The sequence below is a fragment of the Harpia harpyja genome, chromosome Z (genome assembly GCF_026419915.1).
Source record: "Harpia harpyja isolate bHarHar1 chromosome Z, bHarHar1 primary haplotype, whole genome shotgun sequence".
Taxonomy (NCBI): domain Eukaryota; kingdom Metazoa; phylum Chordata; class Aves; order Accipitriformes; family Accipitridae; genus Harpia; species Harpia harpyja.
In genome coordinates this window covers 58521728-58544989 of record NC_068969.1, presented here as the reverse complement: position 1 = coordinate 58544989, position 23262 = coordinate 58521728, and positions in this window count along the sequence as shown.

Genomic DNA, 23262 nt, shown 5'->3' with positions numbered 1-23262 from the left:
TGTTGCTGCTCTGCACCTTCCCTCGGCAGCCTATGCATAGGAAAAACAGCACTGGGGATACCTGCTTTCCCAGAGACGTAAATTCTCATCGATGTCGTTCTCGGCAGAACCTGTTTCTGTAATAGCAAACGTCGGGCTGTTTCTCCCAGGATGAAGGAGGCAGCCCTGAAAGCTGTTGCTGCTCTTCACCTTCCTTCGGCAGCCTATGCACAGGAACAAAAGCACTGCGGATGCCTGCTTTCCCAGAGACGTAACTTCTCATCGCTCTCGTTCTCGGCAGAGCCTGTTTCTGAAATAGCAAACGTCGGGCTGTTTCACACAGAACGAAGGTGCCAGCCCTGAAAGCTGCTGCTGATCTTCAACTTCCCTCGGCAGCCTATGCGTAGAAAGAACAGCACTGCAGATACCTGCTTTCCCAGAGAAGTAAGGTCTCACCGCTCTTGTTCTCGGCAGAGACTCTTTCTGAAATAGCAAACGTCGGGCTGTTTCTCCCAGGACGAAGGTGCCAGCCCTGAAAGCTGCTGCTGCTCTTCACCTTCCCTCGGCAGCCTATGCATCTGAAAAACAGCACTGGGAATACCTACTTTCCCAGAGACGTAAGTTCTCATCGCTCTCGTTCTCGGCAGAGCCTCTTTCTGAAATAACAAACGTCCGGCTGTTTCACACAGAACGAAGGTGCCAGCCCTGAAAGCTGCTGCTGCTCTTCATCTTCCCTCGGCAGCCTATGCATCTGAACAACAGCACTGGGAATACCTGCTTTCCTGGAGAAGTAACTTCTCATTGCTCTCGTTCTCGGCAGAGCCTCTTTCTGAAATAACAAACGTCGGGCTGTTACACAGAACGAAGGTGCCAGCCCTGAAAGCTGTTGCTGGTCTTCAACTTCCCTCGGCAGCCTATGAACAGCAACAACAGCACTGCGGATGCCTGCTCTCCCAGAGACGTAACTTCTCATCGCTCTCGTTCTCGGCAGAGACTTTTTCTGAAATAGCAAACGTCGGGCTGTTTCTCCCAGGAGGAAGGTGCCAGCCCTGAAAGCTGTTGCTGCTCTTCACCTTCCCTCGGCAGCCTATGCATAGGAAAAACAGCACTGGGGATACCTGCTTTCCCAGAGACGTAACTTCTCATCGATCTCGTTCTCGGCAGAATCTGTTTCTGTAATAGCAAACTTCGGGCTGTTTCTCCCAGGATGAAGGAGGCAGCCCTGAAAGCTGTTGCTGCTCTTCCCCTTCCTTCTGCAGCCTATGCACAGGAACAAAAGCACTGCGGATGCCTGCTTTCCCAGAGACGTAACTTCTCATCGCTCTCGTTCTCGGCAGAGCCTGTTTCTGTAATAGCAAACGTCGGGCAGTTTCTCCCAGGATGAAGGTGCCAGTCCTGAAAGCTGTTGCTGCTCTTCACCTTCCCTCCGCAGCCTACGCACAGGAACAACAGCACTGGGCATACCTGATTTCTCAGAGACGTAACTTCCCATCGCTCTCGATCCCGGCAGAGCCTCTTTCTGAAATAGCAAACGTCGGGCTGTTTCGCACAGAACGAAGGTGCCAGCCCTGAAAGCTGCTGCTGGTCTTCAACTTCCCTCGGCATCCTATGAATAGGAAAAACAGCACTGGGGATACCTGCATTCACAGTGAAGTAACTTCTCATCGCTCTCGTTCTCGGCAGAGCCTTTTTCTGGAATAGCAAACGTCGGGCTGTTTCTCCCAGGACGAAGGTGCCAGCACGGAAAGCTGTTGCTGCTCTTCACCTTCCCTCCGCAGCCTACGCACAGGAACAACAACACTGAGAATACCTGCTTTCCTGGAGACGTAAATTCTCATCGCTCTCGTTCTCGGCACAGCTTGTTTCTGAAATAGCAAACGTCGGGCTGTTTCTCCCAGGACGAAGGTGCCAGCCCTGAAAGCTGCTGCTGCTCTTCAACTTCCCTCGGCAGCCTATGCAACGAAACAACAACACTGGGGATACCTGCTTTCCCAGAGACGTAACTTCTCATCGGTCTCGTTCTCGGCAGAGCCTCTTTCTGAAATAGCAAACGTCGGGCAGTTTCTCCCAGGACGAAGGTGCCAGCCCTGAAAGCTGTTGCTGCTCTTCACCTTCCCTCGGCAGCTTATCCAATGAAACAACAACACTGGGGATACCTGTTTTCCCAGAGACGTAACTTCTCATCGCTCTCGTTCTCGGCAGAGCCTCTTTCTGAAATAGGAAACGTCGGGCAGTTTCTCCCAGGACGAAGGTGCCAGCCCTGAAAGCTGTTGCTGCTCTTCACCTTCCCTCGGCAGCTTATCCAATGAAACAACAACACTGCGGATACCTGTTTTCCCAGGGACGTAAGGTCTCACCGATCTTGTTCTTTGCAAAGCCTCTTTCTGAAAAAGCAAACGTTGGGCTGTTTCTCCCAGGACGACTGTTCCACCCCTGAAAGCTGTTGCTGCTCTTCACCTTCCCTCGGCAGCCTATGCACAGGAACAACAGCACTGGGCATACCTGATTTCTCAGAGACGTAACTTCCCATCGCTCTCGATCCCGGCAGAGCCTCTTTCTGAAATAGCAAACGTCGGGCTGTTTCGCACAGAACGAAGGTGCCAGCCCTGAAAGCTGCTGCTGGTCTTCAACTTCCCTCGGCATCCTATGAATAGGAAAAACAACACTGGGGATACCTGCATTCACAGTGAAGTAACTTCTCATCGCTCTCGTTCTCGGCAGAGCCTTTTTCTGGAATAGCAAACGTCGGGCTGTTTCACTCAGAACGAAGCTGCCAGCCCTGGAAGCTGCTGCTGCTCTTCAACTTCCTTCAGCAGCCTATGCACAGGAACAACAGCACTGCTGATGCCTCCTTTCCTGGAGACGTAACTTCTCATCGCTCTCGTTCTCGGCAGAGCTTCTTTCTGAAATAGCAAACGTCGGGCTGTGTCTCCCAGGATGAAGGTGCCAGACCTGAAAGCTGCTGCTCTTCACCTTCCTTCAGCAGCCTATGTACAGGAACAACAGCACTGCTGATGCCTCCTTTCCTGGAGACGTAACTTCTCATCGCTCTCGTTCTTGGCAGAGCCTCTTTCTGAAATAGCAAACGTCAGGCTGTTTGTCCGAGGACAAAGGTGCCAGCCCTGAAAGCTGCTGCTGATCTTCACCTTCCCTCGGCAGCCTACGCACAGGAACAACAGCACTGGGCATACCTGCTTTCTCAGAGACGTAACTTCTCATCGCTCTCGATCTCGGCAGAGCCTCTTTCTGAAATAGCAAACGTCAGGCTGTTTCACACAGAACGAGGGTGCCAGCCCTGAAAGCTGCTGCTGCTCCTCAACTTCTCTCCGCAGCCTATGCATAGGAGCAACAGCACTGGGGATACCTGCTTTCCCAGAGAAGTAACTTCTCATCGCTCTCGATCTCGGCAGAGCCTTTTTCTGGAATAGCAAACGTCGGGCTGTTTCTCCCAGGAGGAAGGTGGCAGCCCTGAAAGCTGTTGCTGGTCTTCAACTTCCCTCGGCAGCCTACGCACAGGAACAACAGCACTGGGCATACTTGCTTTCCCAGAGACGTAACTTCTCATCGCTCTCGTTCTCGGCAGAGCCTCTTACTGAAATAGCAAAGGTCGGGCTGTTTCACACAGAACGAAGGTGCCAGCCCTGAAAGCTGCTGCTGATCTTCAACTTCCCTTGGGAGCCTATGCGTAGAAACAAAAGCACTGCAGATGCCTGCTTTCCCAGAGACGTAAGGACTCACCGCTCTCGTTCTCGGCAGAGCCTCTTTCTGAAATAGCAAATGTCGGGCTGTTTCACACAGAACGAAGGTGCCAGCCTTGAAAGCTGCTGCTGCTCTTCACCTTCCCTCGGCAGCCTATGCACAGGAACAACAACACTGAGAATACCTGCTTTCCTGGAGACGTAACATCTCATTGCTCTCGTTCTCGGCAGAGCCTCTTTCTGAAATAGCAAACGTCGGGCTGTTTCTCCCAGGATGAAGGTGCCAGCCCTGAAAGCTGTTGCTGCTCTTCACCTTCCTCGGCAGCCTATGCATCTGAACAACAACATTGAGAATACCTGCTTTCCTGGAGACGTAACTTCTCATTGATCTTGTTCTCGGCAAAGCCTCTTTCTGAAATAACAAACGTCAGGCTGTTTCTCCCAGGACGAAGGTGCCAGCCCTGAAAGCTGCTGCTCTTCAACTTCCTTCGGCAGCCTATGCACAGGAACAACATCACTGGGCATAATTGCTTTCCCAGAGACGTAACTTCTCATCGCTCTCGTTCTCGGCAGAGCCTGTTTCTGAAATAGCAAACGTCGGGCTGTTTCACACAGAAGGAAGGTGCCAGCCCTGAAAGCTGCTGCTGATCTTCAACTTCCCTCGGCAGCCTATGCGTAGAAAGAACAGCGCTGCAGATACCTGCTTTCCCAGAGAAGTAAGGTCTCACCGCTCTTGTTCTCGGCAGAGCCTCTTTCTGAAATAGCAAACGTCGGGCTGTTTCTCCCAGGACGAAGGAGGCAGCCCTGAAAGCTGTTGCTGCTCTTCAACTTCCCTCGGCAGCCTATGAACAGCAACAACAGCACTGCGGATGCCTGCTCTCCCAGAGACGTAACTTCTCATCGCTCTCGTTCTCGGCAGAGACTTTTTCTGAAATAGCAAACGTCGGGCTGTTTCTCCCAGGATGAAGGTGCCAGCCCTGAAAGCTGTTGCTGCTCTTCACCTTCCTTGGCAGCCTATGCATCTGAACAACAACATTGAGAATACCTGCTTTCCTGCAGACGTAACTTCTCATTGATCTCGTTCTCGGCAGAGCCTCTTTCTGAAATAGAAAACGTCGGTCTGTTTCACAGAGAAAGAAGGTGCCAGCCTTGAAAGCTGTTGCTGCTCTGCACCTTCCCTCGGCAGCCTATGCATAGGAAAAACAGCACTGGGGATACCTGCTTTCCCAGAGACGTAAATTCTCATCGATGTCGTTCTCGGCAGAACCTGTTTCTGTAATAGCAAACGTCGGGCTGTTTCTCCCAGGATGAAGGAGGCAGCCCTGAAAGCTGTTGCTGCTCTTCACCTTCCTTCGGCAGCCTATGCACAGGAACAAAAGCACTGCGGATGCCTGCTTTCCCAGAGACGTAACTTCTCATCGCTCTCGTTCTCGGCAGAGCCTGTTTCTGAAATAGCAAACGTCGGGCTGTTTCACACAGAACGAAGGTGCCAGCCCTGAAAGCTGCTGCTGATCTTCAACTTCCCTCGGCAGCCTATGCGTAGAAAGAACAGCACTGCAGATACCTGCTTTCCCAGAGAAGTAAGGTCTCACCGCTCTTGTTCTCGGCAGAGACTCTTTCTGAAATAGCAAACGTCGGGCTGTTTCTCCCAGGACGAAGGTGCCAGCCCTGAAAGCTGCTGCTGCTCTTCACCTTCCCTCGGCAGCCTATGCATCTGAAAAACAGCACTGGGAATACCTACTTTCCCAGAGACGTAAGTTCTCATCGCTCTCGTTCTCGGCAGAGCCTCTTTCTGAAATAACAAACGTCCGGCTGTTTCACACAGAACGAAGGTGCCAGCCCTGAAAGCTGCTGCTGCTCTTCATCTTCCCTCGGCAGCCTATGCATCTGAACAACAGCACTGGGAATACCTGCTTTCCTGGAGAAGTAACTTCTCATTGCTCTCGTTCTCGGCAGAGCCTCTTTCTGAAATAACAAACGTCGGGCTGTTACACAGAACGAAGGTGCCAGCCCTGAAAGCTGTTGCTGGTCTTCAACTTCCCTCGGCAGCCTATGAACAGCAACAACAGCACTGCGGATGCCTGCTCTCCCAGAGACGTAACTTCTCATCGCTCTCGTTCTCGGCAGAGACTTTTTCTGAAATAGCAAACGTCGGGCTGTTTCTCCCAGGAGGAAGGTGCCAGCCCTGAAAGCTGTTGCTGCTCTTCACCTTCCCTCGGCAGCCTATGCATAGGAAAAACAGCACTGGGGATACCTGCTTTCCCAGAGACGTAACTTCTCATCGATCTCGTTCTCGGCAGAATCTGTTTCTGTAATAGCAAACTTCGGGCTGTTTCTCCCAGGATGAAGGAGGCAGCCCTGAAAGCTGTTGCTGCTCTTCCCCTTCCTTCTGCAGCCTATGCACAGGAACAAAAGCACTGCGGATGCCTGCTTTCCCAGAGACGTAACTTCTCATCGCTCTCGTTCTCGGCAGAGCCTGTTTCTGTAATAGCAAACGTCGGGCAGTTTCTCCCAGGATGAAGGTGCCAGTCCTGAAAGCTGTTGCTGCTCTTCACCTTCCCTCCGCAGCCTACGCACAGGAACAACAGCACTGGGCATACCTGATTTCTCAGAGACGTAACTTCCCATCGCTCTCGATCCCGGCAGAGCCTCTTTCTGAAATAGCAAACGTCGGGCTGTTTCGCACAGAACGAAGGTGCCAGCCCTGAAAGCTGCTGCTGGTCTTCAACTTCCCTCGGCATCCTATGAATAGGAAAAACAGCACTGGGGATACCTGCATTCACAGTGAAGTAACTTCTCATCGCTCTCGTTCTCGGCAGAGCCTTTTTCTGGAATAGCAAACGTCGGGCTGTTTCTCCCAGGACGAAGGTGCCAGCACGGAAAGCTGTTGCTGCTCTTCACCTTCCCTCCGCAGCCTACGCACAGGAACAACAACACTGAGAATACCTGCTTTCCTGGAGACGTAAATTCTCATCGCTCTCGTTCTCGGCACAGCTTGTTTCTGAAATAGCAAACGTCGGGCTGTTTCTCCCAGGACGAAGGTGCCAGCCCTGAAAGCTGCTGCTGCTCTTCAACTTCCCTCGGCAGCCTATGCAACGAAACAACAACACTGGGGATACCTGCTTTCCCAGAGACGTAACTTCTCATCGGTCTCGTTCTCGGCAGAGCCTCTTTCTGAAATAGCAAACGTCGGGCAGTTTCTCCCAGGACGAAGGTGCCAGCCCTGAAAGCTGTTGCTGCTCTTCACCTTCCCTCGGCAGCTTATCCAATGAAACAACAACACTGGGGATACCTGTTTTCCCAGAGACGTAACTTCTCATCGCTCTCGTTCTCGGCAGAGCCTCTTTCTGAAATAGGAAACGTCGGGCAGTTTCTCCCAGGACGAAGGTGCCAGCCCTGAAAGCTGTTGCTGCTCTTCACCTTCCCTCGGCAGCTTATCCAATGAAACAACAACACTGCGGATACCTGTTTTCCCAGGGACGTAAGGTCTCACCGATCTTGTTCTTTGCAAAGCCTCTTTCTGAAAAAGCAAACGTTGGGCTGTTTCTCCCAGGACGACTGTTCCACCCCTGAAAGCTGTTGCTGCTCTTCACCTTCCCTCGGCAGCCTATGCACAGGAACAACAACACTGAGAATACCTGCTTTCCTGGAGACGTAACTTCTCATTGCTCTCGTTCTCGGCAGAGCCTCTTTCTGAAATAGCAAACGTCGGGCTGTTTCTCCCAGGATGAAGGAGGCAGCCCTGAAAGCTGTTGCTGCTCTTCAACTTCCCTCGGCAGCCTATGAACAGCAACAACAGCACTGCGGATGCCTGCTCTCCCAGAGACGTAACTTCTCATCGCTCTCGTTCTCGGCAGAGACTTTTTCTGAAATAGCAAACGTCGGGCTGTTTCTCCCAGGATGAAGGTGCCAGCCCTGAAAGCTGTTGCTGCTCTTCACCTTCCTTGGCAGCCTATGCATCTGAACAACAACATTGAGAATACCTGCTTTCCTGCAGACGTAACTTCTCATTGATCTCGTTCTCGGCAGAGCCTCTTTCTGAAATAGAAAACGTCGGTCTGTTTCACAGAGAAAGAAGGTGCCAGCCTTGAAAGCTGTTGCTGCTCTTCACCTTCCCTCGGCAGCCTATGCATAGGAACAACAGCACTGGGGATACCTGCTTTCCCAGAGACGTCACTTCTCATCGATCTCGTTCTCGGCAGAACCTGTTTCTGTAATAGCAAACTTCGGGCTGTTTCTCCCAGGATGAAGGAGGCAGCCCTGAAAGCTGTTGCTGCTCTTCCCCTTCCTTCGGCAGCCTATGCACAGGAACAAAAGCACTGCGGATGCCTGCTTTCCCAGAGACGTAACTTCTCATCGCTCTCGTTCTCGGCAGAGCCTGTTTCTGTAATAGCAAACGTCGGGCAGTTTCTCCCAGGATGAAGGTGCCAGCCCTGAAAGCTGCTGCTGCTCTTCACCTTCCTCGGCAGCCTATGCATCTGAACAACAACACTGAGAATACCTGCTTTCCCAGAGACGTAATTTCTTATCGCTCTCGTTCTTGGCAAAGCCTCTTTCTGAAATAGCAAACGTCGGGCTGTTTCTCCCAGGACGAAGGTGCCAGCCCTGAAAGCTGTTGCTGCTCTTCACCTTCCCTCGGCAGCCTACGCACAGGAACAACAGCACTGGGCATACCTGATTTCTCAGAGACGTAACTTCCCATCGCTCTCGATCCCGGCAGAGCCTCTTTCTGAAATAGCAAACGTCGGGCTGTTTCGCACAGAACGAAGGTGCCAGCCCTGAAAGCTGCTGCTGGTCTTCAACTTCCCTCGGCATCCTATGAATAGGAAAAACAGCACTGGGGATACCTGCATTCACAGTGAAGTAACTTCTCATCGCTCTCGTTCTCGGCAGAGCCTTTTTCTGGAATAGCAAACGTCGGGCTGTTTCTCCCAGGACGAAGGTGCCAGCACGGAAAGCTGTTGCTGCTCTTCACCTTCCCTCCGCATGCTACGCACAGGAACAACATCACTGGGCATATCTGCTTTCCCAGAGAAGTAACTTCTCATCGCTCTCGTTCTCGGCAGAGCCTGTTTCTGAAATAGCAAACGTCGGGCTGTTTCTCCCAGGACGAAGGTGCCAGCCCTGAAATCTGTTGCTGCTCTTCACCTCCCTCGGCAGCCTACGCACAGGAACAACAACACTGAGAATACCTGCTTTCCTGGAGACGTAAATTCTCATCGCTCTCGTTCTCGGCACAGCCTGTTTCTGAAATAGCAAACGTCGGGCTGTTTCTCCCAGGACGAAGGTGCCAGCCCTGAAAGCTGCTGCTGCTCTTCAACTTCCCTCGGCAGCCTATGCAACGAAACAACAACACTGGGGATACCTGCTTTCCCAGAGACGTAACTTCTCATCGGTCTCGTTCTCGGCAGAGCCTCTTTCTGAAATAGCAAACGTCGGGCAGTTTCTCCCAGGACGAAGGTGCCTGCCCTGAAAGCTGTTGCTGCTCTTCACCTTCCCTCGGCAGCTTATCCAATGAAACAACAACACTGGGGATACCTGTTTTCCCAGAGACGTAACTTCTTATCGCTCTCGTTCTCGGCAGAGCCTGTTTCTGAAATAGCAAACATCGGGCTGTTTCTCCCAGGACGAAGGTGCCAGCCCTGAAAGCCGTTGCTGCTCTTCACCTTCCCTCGGCAGCCTATGCACAGGAACAACAGCACTGCGGGTGCCTGCTTTCCCAGAGACGTAACTTCTCATCGCTCTCGTTCTCGGCAGAGCCTGTTTGTGAAATAGCAAACGTCGGGCTGTTTCACACAGAACGAAGGTGCCAGCCCTGAAAGCTGCTGCTGCTCTTCAACTTCCCTCGGCAGCTTATCCAATGAAACAACAACACTGGGGATACCTGTTTTCCCAGAGACGTAACTTCCCATCGCTCTCGATCTCGGCAGAGCCTCTTTCTGAAATAGCAAACGTCGGGCTGTTATTCCCAGGACGACTGTTCCAACACTGAAAGCTGTTGCTGCTCTTCACCTTCCCTCGGCAGCCTATGCACAGGAACAACAGCACCTGGGATACCTGCTTTCCCAGAGACTTATATTATCATCGCTCTCGTTCTCGGCAGAGCCTCTTTCTGAAATAGCAAACATCGGGCAGTTTGTCCCAGGACGAAGGTGACAGCCCTGAAAGTTGTTGCTGCTCTTCACCTTCCCTCGGCAGCCTACGCACAGGAACAACATCACTGGGCATACCTGCTTTCCCAGAGAAGTAACTTCTCATCGTTCTCGTTCTCGGCAGAGCCTGTTTCTGAAATAGCAAACGTCGGGCTGTTTCTCCCAGGAGGAAGGAGGCAGCCCTGAAAGCTGTTGCTGTTCTTCACCTTCCCTCGGCAGCCTACGCACAGGAACAACAACACTGAGAATACCTGCTTTCCTGGAGACGTAACTTCTCATTGCTCTCGTTCTCGGCAGAGCCTCTTCCGGAAATAGCAAACATCGGGCTGTTTCTCCCAGGACGAAGTTGCCAGCCCTGAAAGCTGTTGCTGCTCTTCACCTTCCCTCGGCAGCCTATGCATAGGAACAACAGCACTGGGAATACCTGCTTTCCTGGAGACGTAACTTCTCATCGCTCTCGTTCTCGGCAGAGCCTCTTTCTGATATAGCAAACGTCGGGCTGTTTCTCCCAGGATGAAGGAGCCAGCCCTGAAAGCTGTTGCTGCTCTTCACCTTCCCTCCGCAGCCTACGCACAGGAACAACAGCACTGGGCATACCTGATTTCTCAGAGACGTAACTTCCCATCGCTCTCGATCCCAGCAGAGCCTCTTTCTGAAATAGCAAACGTCGGGCTGTTTCGCACAGAACGAAGGTGCCAGCCCTGAAAGCTGCTGCTGGTCTTCAACTTCCCTCGGCATCCTATGAATAGGAAAAACAGCACTGGGGATACCTGCATTCACAGTGAAGTAACTTCTCATCGCTCTCGTTCTCGGCAGAGCCTTTTTCTGGAATAGCAAACGTCGGGCTGTTTCACTCAGAACGAAGCTGCCAGCCCTGGAAGCTGCTGCTGCTCTTCACCTTCCTTCAGCAGCCTATGCACAGGAACAACAGCACTGCTGATGCCTCCTTTCCTGGAGACGTAACTTCTCATCGCTCTCGTTCTTGGCAGAGCCTCTTTCTGAAATAGCACACGTCAGGCTGTTTGTCCGAGGACAAAGGTGCCAGCCCTGAAAGCTGCTGCTGATCTTCACCTTCCCTCGGCAGCCTACGCACAGGAACAACAGCACTGGGCATACCTGCTTTCTCAGAGACGTAACTTCTCATCGCTCTCGATCTCGGCAGAGCCTCTTTCTGAAATAGCAAACGTCAGGCTGTTTCACACAGAACGAGGGTGCCAGCCCTGAAAGCTGCTGCTGCTCCTCAACTTCTCTCCGCAGCCTATGCATAGGAGCAACAGCACTGGGGATACCTGCTTTCCCAGAGAAGTAACTTCTCATCGCTCTCGATCTCGGCAGAGCCTTTTTCTGGAATAGCAAACGTCGGGCTGTTTCTCCCAGGAGGAAGGTGGCAGCCCTGAAAGCTGTTGCTGGTCTTCAACTTCCCTCGGCAGCCTACGCACAGGAACAACAGCACTGGGCATACTTGCTTTCCCAGAGACGTAACTTCTCATCGCTCTCGTTCTCGGCAGAGCCTCTTACTGAAATAGCAAAGGTCGGGCTGTTTCACACAGAACGAAGGTGCCAGCCCTGAAAGCTGCTGCTGATCTTCAACTTCCCTTGGGAGCCTATGCGTAGAAACAAAAGCACTGCAGATGCCTGCTTTCCCAGAGACGTAAGGACTCACCGCTCTCGTTCTCGGCAGAGCCTCTTTCTGAAATAGCAAATGTCGGGCTGTTTCACACAGAACGAAGGTGCCAGCCTTGAAAGCTGCTGCTGCTCTTCACCTTCCCTCGGCAGCCTATGCACAGGAACAACAACACTGAGAATACCTGCTTTCCTGGAGACGTAACTTCTCATTGCTCTCGTTCTCGGCAGAGCCTCTTTCTGAAATAGCAAACGTCGGGCTGTTTCTCCCAGGATGAAGGTGCCAGCCCTGAAAGCTGTTGCTGCTCTTCACCTTCCTCGGCAGCCTATGCATCTGAACAACAACATTGAGAATACCTGCTTTCCTGGAGACGTAACTTCTCATTGATCTTGTTCTCGGCAAAGCCTCTTTCTGAAATAACAAACGTCAGGCTGTTTCTCCCAGGACGAAGGTGCCAGCCCTGAAAGCTGCTGCTCTTCAACTTCCTTCGGCAGCCTATGCACAGGAACAACATCACTGGGCATAATTGCTTTCCCAGAGACGTAACTTCTCATCGCTCTCGTTCTCGGCAGAGCCTGTTTCTGAAATAGCAAACGTCGGGCTGTTTCACACAGAAGGAAGGTGCCAGCCCTGAAAGCTGCTGCTGATCTTCAACTTCCCTCGGCAGCCTATGCGTAGAAAGAACAGCGCTGCAGATACCTGCTTTCCCAGAGAAGTAAGGTCTCACCGCTCTTGTTCTCGGCAGAGCCTCTTTCTGAAATAGCAAACGTCGGGCTGTTTCTCCCAGGACGAAGGAGGCAGCCCTGAAAGCTGTTGCTGCTCTTCAACTTCCCTCGGCAGCCTATGAACAGCAACAACAGCACTGCGGATGCCTGCTCTCCCAGAGACGTAACTTCTCATCGCTCTCGTTCTCGGCAGAGACTTTTTCTGAAATAGCAAACGTCGGGCTGTTTCTCCCAGGATGAAGGTGCCAGCCCTGAAAGCTGTTGCTGCTCTTCACCTTCCTTGGCAGCCTATGCATCTGAACAACAACATTGAGAATACCTGCTTTCCTGCAGACGTAACTTCTCATTGATCTCGTTCTCGGCAGAGCCTCTTTCTGAAATAGAAAACGTCGGTCTGTTTCACAGAGAAAGAAGGTGCCAGCCTTGAAAGCTGTTGCTGCTCTGCACCTTCCCTCGGCAGCCTATGCATAGGAAAAACAGCACTGGGGATACCTGCTTTCCCAGAGACGTAAATTCTCATCGATGTCGTTCTCGGCAGAACCTGTTTCTGTAATAGCAAACGTCGGGCTGTTTCTCCCAGGATGAAGGAGGCAGCCCTGAAAGCTGTTGCTGCTCTTCACCTTCCTTCGGCAGCCTATGCACAGGAACAAAAGCACTGCGGATGCCTGCTTTCCCAGAGACGTAACTTCTCATCGCTCTCGTTCTCGGCAGAGCCTGTTTCTGAAATAGCAAACGTCGGGCTGTTTCACACAGAACGAAGGTGCCAGCCCTGAAAGCTGCTGCTCTTCCCCTTCCTTCGGCAGCCTATGCACAGGAACAACAGCACTGCGGATGCCTGCTTTCCTGGAGACGTAACATCTCATCGCTCTCGTTCTCGGCAGAGCCTGTTTCTGAAATAGCAAACGTCGGGCAGTTTCTCCCAGGATGAAGGTGCCAGCCCTGAAAGCTGCTGCTGCTCTTCACCTTCCTCGGCAGCCTATGCATCTGAACAACAACACTGAGAATACCTGCTTTCCCAGAGACTTAATTTCTTATCGCTCTCGTTCTTGGCAAAGCCTCTTTCTGAAATAGCAAACGTCGGGCTGTTTCTCCCAGGACGAAGGTGCCAGCCCTGAAAGCTGTTGCTGCTCTTCACCTTCCCTCGGCAGCCTACGCACAGGAACAACAGCACTGGGGATACCTGCTTTCCCAGTGAAGTAACTTCTCATCGCTCTCGTTCTCGGCAGAGCCTTTTTCTGGAATAGCAAACGTCGGGCTGTTTCTCCCAGGACGAAGGTGCCAGCACGGAAAGCTGTTGCTGCTCTTCACCTTCCCTCCGCAGCCTACGCACAGGAACAACAACACTGAGAATACCTGCTTTCCTGGAGACGTAAATTCTCATCGCTCTCGTTCTCGGCACAGCCTGTTTCTGAAATAGCAAACGTCGGGCTGTTTCTCCCAGGACGAAGGTGCCAGCCCTGAAAGCTACTGCTGCTCTTCACCTTCCCTCCGCAGCCTATGCAACGAAACAACAACACTGGGGATACCTGCTTTCCCAGAGACGTAACTTCTGATCGCTCTCGTTCTCGGCAGAGCCTCTTTCTGAAATAGCAAACGTCGGGCTGTTATTCCCAGGACGACTGTTGCACCACTGAAAGCTGTTGCTGCTCTTCACCTTCCCTCGGCAGCCTATGCACAGGAACAACAGCACCTGGGATACCTGCTTTCCCAGAGACTTAAATTATCATCGCTCTCGTTCTCGGCAGAGCCTCTTTCTGAAATAGCAAACTTCGGGCAGTTTCTCCCAGGACGAAGGTGCCAGCCCTGAAAGCTGTTGCTGCTCTTCACCTTCCCTCGGCAGCCTATGCACAGGAACAACAGCACTGCGGGTGCCTGCTTTCCCAGAGACGTAACTTCTCATCGCTCTCGTTCTCGGCAGAGCCTGTTTGTGAAATAGCAAACGTCGGGCTGTTTCACACAGAACGAAGGTGCCAGCCCTGAAAGCCGTTGCTGCTCTTCACCTTCCCTCGGCAGCCTATCCAACGAAACAACAACACTGGGGATACCTGCTTTCCCAGAGACGTAAGGTCTCACCGATCTTGTTCTTTGCAAAACCTCTTTCTGAAAAAGCAAACTTTGCGCTGTTTCTCCCAGGACGACTGTTCCACCCCTGAAAGCTGTTGCTGCTCTTCACCTTCCCTCGGCAGCCTATGCACAGAACAACAACACTGAGAATACCTGCTTTCCTGGAGACGTAACTTCTCATCGCTCTCGTTCTCGGCAGAGCCTCTTTCTGAAATAGCAAACGTCGGGCTGTTTCTCCCAGAACGAAGGTGCCAGCCCTGAAAGCTGTTGCTGCTCTTCACCTTCCCTCGGCAGCCTTTCCAACGAAAAAACAGCACTGGGAATACCTGCTTTCCCAGAGACGTAACGTCTCATGGCTCTCGATCTTGGCAAAGCCTTTTACTGAAATAGCAAACGTCGGGCTGTTTCACATAGAACGAAGGTGCCAGCCCTGAAAGCTGCTGCTCTTCCCCTTCCTTCGGCAGCCTATGCACAGGAACAACAGCACTGCGGATTCCTGCTTTCCCAGAGACGTAACTTCTCATCGCTCTCGCTCTCGGCATAGACTTTTTCTGAAATAGCAAACGTCAGGCTGTTTCTCCCAGGACGACTGTTCCACCCCTGAAATCTCTTGCTGCTCTTCACCTTCCCTCAGCAGCCTACGCACAGGAACAACAGCACTGGGGATACCTGCTTTCTCAGAGACGTAACTTCTCATCGCTCTCGCTCTCAGCAGAGCCTGTTTCTGAAATAGCAAACTTCGGGCTGTTTCTCCCAGGACGAAAGTGCCAGCCCTGAAAGTTGCTGCTGCTCTTCAACGTCCCTCGGCAGCCTATGCACAGGAACAACAGCACTGCAGATTCCTGCTTTCCCAGAGACGTAACTTCTCATCGCTCTCGTTCTCGGCAGAGCCTCTTTCTGAAATATAAAACGTCGGGCTGTTTCTCCCAGGATGAAGGAGGCCCTGAAAGCTGTTGCTGGTCTTCAACTTCCCTCGGCAGCCAATGCATAGGAACAACAACACTGCGGATGCCTGCTCTCCCAGATACGTAACTTCTCATCGCTCTCGTTCTCGGCAGAGCCTTTTCCTGAAAATACAAACATCGGGCTGTTTCTCCCAGAATGAAGGTGCCAGCCCTGAAAGCTGTTGCTGGTCTTCACCTTCCTCGGCAGCCTATGCATCTGAACAACAACATTGAGAATACCTGCTTTCCTGGAGACGTAACATCTCATCGCTCTCGATCTCGGCAGAGCCTGTTTCTGAAATAGCAAACGTCGCGCTGTTTAGCCCATGACGAACGTGCCAGCCTTGAAAGCTGTTGCTGATCTTCAACTACCCTCGCCAGCCTATGCAACGAAACAATAACACTGGGTATACCTGCTTTCCCAGAGACGTAACTTCTCACCGCTCTCGTTCACGGCAGAGCCTCTTTCTGAAATTAAAAACGTCGAGCTGTTTCTCCCCGAATGAAGGTGCAAGCCCTGAAAGCTGTTGCTGGTCCTCACCTTCCCTCGGCAGCCTATGCACAGAAACAAACGCACTGGGGTACCTGCTTTCCCAGAGACGTAACTTCTCACCGCTCTCGTTCTTGGTAGATCCTGTTTCTGAAACAGCAAACGTCGGGCTGTTTCTCCCAGGATGAAGATGCCAGCCTTGAAAACTGTTGCTGCTCTTCACCTTCCCTCGGCAACCTATGCAACGAAACAACAACACTGAGAATACCTGCTTTCCTGCACACGTAACATCTCATCGCTCTCGATCTTGGCAGAGCCTCTTTCTGAAATAGAAAACGTCAGGCTGTTTCACACAGAACGAAGGTGCCAGCCCTGAAAGCTGTTGCTGCTCTTCACCTTCCCTCGGCAGCCTATGCATAGGAACAACAGCACTGGGGATACCTGCTTTCCCAGAGACGTAACTTCTCATCGCTCTCGTTATCGGCAGAGCCTCTTTCTGAAATAGCAAACGTCGGGCTGTTTCTCCCAGGACGAAGGTGCCAGCCCTGAAAGCTGTTGCTGCTCTTCACCTTCCCTCGGCAGCCTATGCATAGGAACAACAGCACTGGGGATACCTGCTTTCCCAGAGACGTAACTTCTCATGGCTCTTGTTCTTGGGAAACCCTCTTTCTGAAATAGCAAACGTCGGCCTGTTTCTCCCAGGACAAAGGTGCCAGCCCTGAAAGCTGTTGCTGCTCTTCACCTTCCCTCGGCAGCCCATGCAACGAAAAAACAACACTGGGGATACCTGCTTTCCCAGAGACGTAACTTCTCACCGCTCTCGTTCTTGGCAGAGCCTCTTTCTGAAATTAAAAACGTCGGGCTGTTTCTCCCCGAATGAAGGTGCAAGCCCTGAAAGCTGTTGCTGGTCCTCACTTTCCCTCGGCAGCCTATGCACAGAAACAAACGCACTGGGGTACCTGCTTTCCCAGAGACGTAACTTCTCACCGCTCTTGTTCTTGGTAGATCCTGTTTCTGAAACAGCAAACGTCAGGCTGTTTCTCCCAGGATGAAGATGCCAGCCCTGAAAGCTGTTGCTGCTCTTCACCTTCCCTCGGCAGCCCATGCAACGAAACAACAACACTGGGGATACCTGCTTTCCCAGAGACGTAACTTCTCACTGCTCTCGTTCTTGGCAGAGCCTCTTTCTGAAATTAAAAACGTCGGGCTGTTTCTCCCAGAACGAAGGTGCCTGCCCTGAAAGCTGTTGCTGGTCCTCACCTTCCCTCGGCAGCCTATGCAACGAAACAACAACACTGGGGATACCTGCTTTCCCAGAGATGTAAGGTCTCATCGCTATCGCTCTCGCAAGAGCCTCTTTCTGAAATAGCCAAGCTCGGTCTATTTCTCCCAGGACGAAGGTGCCAGCACTGAAAGCTGTTGCTGCTCTTCACCTTCCCTCGGCAGCCTATGCACAGGAACAACAGCACCTGGAATACCTGCTTTCCCAGAGACGTAACTTCTCATCGCTCTCGCTCTCGGAAAAGCCTCTTTCTGAAATAGCCAAGACCGGGCTGTTTCTCCCAGGACGAAGGTGCCAGCCCTGAAAGCTGTTGCCGCTCTTCACCTTCCCTCGGCAGCCTATGCACAGGAACAACAGCACTGAGGATACCTGCTTTCCCAGAGACGTAAATTCTCACCGCTATCGTTCTCGGCAGAGCCTGTTTCTGAAACAGCAAACGTCGGGCTGTTTCTCCCAGGACGAATGTGCCACCGCTGAAAGCTGCTGCTGCTCTTCACATTCCCTCGGCAGCCTATGCAATGAAACAACAACACTGGGGATACCTGCTTTCCCAGAGACGTAACTTCTCATCGCTCTCGTTCTCGGCAGATCCTCTTTCTGAAATAGCAAACGTCGGGCTGTTTAGCCCAGGACGAAGGTGCCAGCCCTGAAAGCCGTTGCTGCTCTTCACCTTCCCTCGGCAGCCTATGCATAGGAACAACAACACTGGGGATACCTGCTTTCCCAGAGACGTAAGGTCTCACCGCTCTTGTTCTTGGCAAAGGCTCTTTCTGAAATAGCAAACGTCGGGCTGTTTCTCCCAGGACGAAGGTGCCAGCCCTGAAAGCTGTTGCTGCTCTTCACCTTCACTCGGCAGCCTATGCACAGGAACAACAACACTGAGAATACCTGCTTTCCTGGAGACGTAACTTCTCATTGCTCTAGTTCTCGGCAGAGCCTCTTTCTGAAATAGAAAACGTCGGGCTGTTTCACACAGAACGAAGTTGCCAGCCCTGAAAGCTGTTGCTGCTCTTCACCTTCCCTCGGCAGCCTATCCAACGAAACAACAGCACTGGGAATACCTGCTTTCCCAGAGACGTAACTTCTCATGGCTCTCGTTCCTGGCAAAGCGTTTTTCTGAAATAGCAAACGTCGCGCAGTTTCTCCCAGGACAAAGGTGCCAGCCCTGAAAGCTGCTGCTGCTCTTCACCTTCCCTCAGCAGCCTACGCACAGGAACAACATCACTGGGCATACCTGCTTTCCCAGAGAAGTAACTTCTAATCATTCTCGTTCCCGGCAGAGCCTGTTTCTGAAATAGCAAACGTCAGTCTGTTTCACACAGAACGAAGGTGCCAGCCCTGAAAGCTGTTGCTGATCTTCAACTTCCCTCGGCAGCCTATGCATAGGAACAACAGCACTGCGGATACTTGCTTTCCCAGAGACGTAACTTCTCATCGCTCTCGTTCTCGGCAGAGCCTTTTTCTGGAAATACAAACGTCGGGCTGTTTCTCCCAGGACGAAGGTGACAGCCCTGAAAGCTGTTGCTGCTCTTCAACTTCCCTCGGCAGACTATGCACAGGAACAACAGCACTACAGATGCCTGCTTTCCCAGAGACTTAACTTCTCATCGCTCTCGTTCTCGGCAGAGCCTCTTTCTGAAATAGCAAACGTCGGGCAGTTTCTCCCAGGACGAAGGTGCCAGCCCTGAAAGCTGCTGCTGCTCTTCACCTTCCCTCGGCAGCCTATGCAATGAACCAACAGCACCGGGGATACCTGCTTTCCCAGAGACGTAACTTCTCATCGCTCTCGTTCTTGGCAGTGCCTGTTTCTGAAATAGCAAACGTCGGGCTGTTTCTCCCAGGACGAAGGTGCCAGCCCTGAAAGCCGTTGCTGCTCTTCACCTTCCCTCGGCAGCCTATGCAACGAAACAACAACACTGGGGATACCTGCTTTCCCAGAGACGTAAGGTCTCACCTCTCTTGTTCTTAGCAAAGGCTCTTTCTGAAAAAGCAAACGTCGGGCTGTTTCTCCCAGGACGAAGATGCCAGCCCTGAAAGCTGTTGCTGCTCTTCACCTTCACTCGGAAGCCTATGCACAGGAACAACAACACTGAGAATACCTGCTTTCCTGGAGACGTAACTTCTCATTGCTCTAGTTCTCGGCAGAGCCTCTTTCTGAAATAGAAAACGTCGGGCTCTTTCTCCCAGAACGAAGTTGCCAGCCCTGAAAGCTGTTGCTGCTCTTCACCTTCCCTCGGCAGCCTATCCAACGAAACAACAGCACTGGGAATACCTGCTTTCCCAGAGACGTAACTTCTCATGGCTCTCGTTCCTGGCAAAGCGTTTTTCTGAAATAGCAAACGTCGCGCAGTTTCTCCCAGGACAAAGGTGCCAGCCCTGAAAGCTGCTGCTGCTCTTCACCTTCCCTCAGCAGCCTACGCACAGGAACATCATCACTGGGCATACCTGCTTTCCCAGAGAAGTAACTTCTAATCACTCTCGTTCCCGGCAGAGCCTGTTTCTGAAATAGCAAACGTCAGTCTGTTTCACACAGAACGAAGGTGCCAGCCCTGAAAGCTGTTGCTGATCTTCAACTTCCCTCGGCAGCCTATGCATAGGAACAACAGCACTGCGGATACCTGCTTTCCCAGAGATGTAACTTCTCATCGCTCTCATTCTCGGCAGAGCCTTTTTCTGGAAATACAAAGGTCGGGCTGTTTCTCCCAGGACGAAGGTGACAGCCCTGAAAGCTGTTGCTGCTCTTCAACTTCCCTCAGCAGACTATGCACAGGAACAACAGCACTACAGATGCCTGCTTTCCCAGAGACTTAACTTCTCATCGCTCTCGTTCTCGGCAGAGCCTCTTTCTGAAATAGCAAACGTCGGGCAGTTTCTCCCAGAACGAAGGTGCCAACCCTGAAAGCTGTTGCTGCTCTTCACCTTCCCTCGGCAGCCTATCCAACGAAACAACAGCACTGGGAATACCTGCTTTCCCAGAGACGTAACTTCTCATAGCTCTCGAACTTGGCAAAGCCTTTTTCTGAAATAGCAAACGTCGGACTGATTCACACAGAACGAAGGTGCCAGCCCTGAAAGCTGCTGCTCTTCCCCTTGCTTCAGCAGCCTATGCACAGGAACAACAGCACTGCGGATGCCTGCTTTCCCAGAGACGTAACTTCTCATCGCTCTCGTTCTCGGCAGAGCCTTTTTCTGGAATAGCAAACGTCGGGCTGTTTCTCCCAGAACGAAGGTGCCAACCCTGAAAGCTGTTGCTGCTCTTCACCTTCCCTCGGCAGCCTACGCACAGGAACAACATCACTGGGCATACCTGCTTTCCCAGAGACGTAAGGTCTCACTGCCCTTGTTCTTGGCAAAGCCTCTTTCTGAAATAGCAAACGTCGGCCTCTTTCTCCCAGGACGAAGGTGCCAGCCCTGAAAGCTGTTGCTGCTCTTCACCTTTCCTCGGCAGCCCATGCAACGGAACAACAACACTGGGGATACCTGCTTTCCCAGAGACGTAAGGTCTCACCGCTCTCGTTCTCGGCAGAGCCTGTTTCTGGAATAGCAAACTTCGGGCTGTTTCTCCCAGGACGAAGGTGCCAGCCCTGAAAGCTGTTGCTGGTCTTTAACTTCCCTCGGCAGCCTATGCATAGGAACAACAGCACTGCGGATGCCTGCTTTCCCAGAGACGTAACTTCTCATCGCTCTCGCTCTCAGCAGAGCCTGTTTCTGAAATAGCAAACTTCGGGCAGTTTCTCCCAGGACGAAAGTGCCAGCCCTGAAAGTTGCTGCTGCTCTTCAACGTCCCTCGGCAGCCTATGCACAGGAACAACAGCACTGCGGATGCCTGCTTTCCCAGAGACGTAACTTCTCATCGCTCTCGTTCTCGGCAGAGCCTCTTTCTGAAATATAAAACGTCGGGCTGTTTCTCCCAGGATGAAGGAGGCCCTGAAAGCTGTTGCTGGTCTTCAACTTCCCTCGGCAGCCAATGGATAGGAACAACAGCACTGCGGATGCCTGCTCTCCCAGAGACGTAACTTCTCATCGCTCTCGTTCTCGGCAGAGACTTTTCCTGAAAATACAAACGTCGGGCTGTTTCTCCCAGAATGAAGGTGCCAGCCCTGAAAGCTGTTGCTGGTCTTCACCTTCCTCGGCAGACTATGCATCTGAACAACAACATTGAGAATACCTGCTTTCCTGGAGACGTAACTTCTCATCGCTCTCGTTCTCGGCAGAGCCTCGTTCTGAAATACAAAACGTCGGGCTGTTTCTCCCAGGACGAAGGTGCCAGCCTTGAAAACTGTTGCTGCTCTTCACCTTCCCTCGGCAGCCTACGTACAGGAACAACAGCACTGGGCATTCCTGCTTTCTCAGAGACGTAAGGTCTCATCGCTCTCGATCTTGGCAGAGCCTCTTTCTGAAATAGCAAAAGTCACGCTGTTTCACACAGAACGAAGGTGCCAGCCCTGAAAGCCGTTGCTGTTCTTCACCTTCCCTCGGCAGCCTATGCAATGAAACAACAGCACCGGGGATACCTGCTTTCCCAGAGACGTAACTTCTCATCGCTCTCGTTCTTGGCAGTGCCTGTTTCTGAAATAGCAAACGTCGGGCTGTTTCTCCCAGGACGAAGGTGTCAGCCCTGAAAGCCGTTGCTGTTCTTCACCTTCCCTCGGCAGCCTATGCAATGAAACAACAACACTGGGGATACCTGCTTTCCCAGAGACGTAAGGTCTCACCGCTCTTGTTCTTGGCAAAGGCTCTTTCTGAAAAAGCAAACGTCGGGCTGTTTCTCCCAGGACGAAGGTGCCAGCCCTGAAAGCTGTTGCTGCTCTTCACCTTCACTCGGCAGCCTATGCACAGGAACAACAACACTGAGAATACCTGCTTTCCTGGAGACGTAACTTCTCATTGCTCTCGTTCTCGGCAGAGCCTCTTTCGTAAATAGCAAACATAGGGCTGTTTCTCCCAGAACGAAGGTGCCAGCCCTGAAAGCTGTTGCTGCTCTTCACCTTCCCTCGGCAGCCTATCCAACGAAACAATAGCAATGGGAATACCTGCTTTCCCAGAGACGTAACTTCTCATAGCTCTCGAACTTGGCAAAGCCTTTTTCTGAAATAGCAAACGTCAGTCTGTTTCACACAGAACGAAGGTGCGAGCCCTGAAAGCTGCTGCTCTTCCCCTTGCTTCAGCAGCCTATGCACAGGAACAACACCACTGCGGATGCCTGCTTTCCCAGAGACGTAACTTCTCATCGCTCTCGTTCTCGGCAGAGCCTCTTTCTGGAATAGCAAACGTCGGGCTGTTTCTCCCAGAACGAAGGTGCCACCCCTGAAAGCTGTTGCTGCTCTTCAACTTCCCTCGGCAGCCTACGCACAGGAACAACAGCACTGGGCATACCTGCTTTTCCAGAGAAGTAACTTCTCATCGCTCTCGTTCTCGGCAGAGCCTCTTTCTGAAATAGCAAACGTCGGACAGTTTCTCCCAGGACGAAGGTGCCAGCCCTGAAAGCTGTTGCTGCTCTTCACCTTCCCTCGGCAGCCTATCCAATGAAACAGCAACACTGGGGATACCTGCTTTCCCAGAGACGTAAGGTCTCACCGCTCTTGTTCTTGGCAAAGCCTCTTTCTGAAAAAGCATACGACGGGCTGTTTCACACAGAACGAAGGTGCCAGCCCTGAAAGATGCTGCTGCTCTTCACCTTCTCTTGGCAGCCTATGCACAGGAACAACAACACTGAAAATACCTGCTTTCCTGGAGACGTAACTTCTCATGGCTCTCGTTCTTGGCAAAGCCTTTTTCTCAAATAGCAAACGTCGGGCTGTTTGTCCCAGGACGAAGGTGCCAGCCCTGAAAGCTGTTGCTGCTCTTCACCTTCCCTCGGCAGCCTATGAAACGAAACAACAGCACTGGGGATACCTGCTTTCCCAGAGACGTAACTTCTCATGGCTCTTGTTCTTGGCAAACCCTCTTTCTGAAATAGCAAACGTCGGCCTGTTTCTCCCAGGACGAAGGTGCCAGCCCTGAAAGCTGTTGCTGCTCTTCACCTTTCCTTGGCAGCCCATGCAACGAAACAACAACACTGGGGATACCTGCTTTCCCAGAGACGTAACTTCTCATGGCTCTTGTTCTTGGCAAAGCCTCTTTCTGAAATAGCAAGCGTCGGGCTGTTTCTCCCAGGACGAAGGTGCCAGCCCTGAAAGCTGTTGCTGCTCTTCACCTTTCCTCGGCAGCCCATGCAACGAAACAACAACACTGGGGATACCTGCTTTCCCAGAGACGTAAGGTCTCACCGCTCTTGTTCTTGGCAAAGCCTCTTTCTGAAATA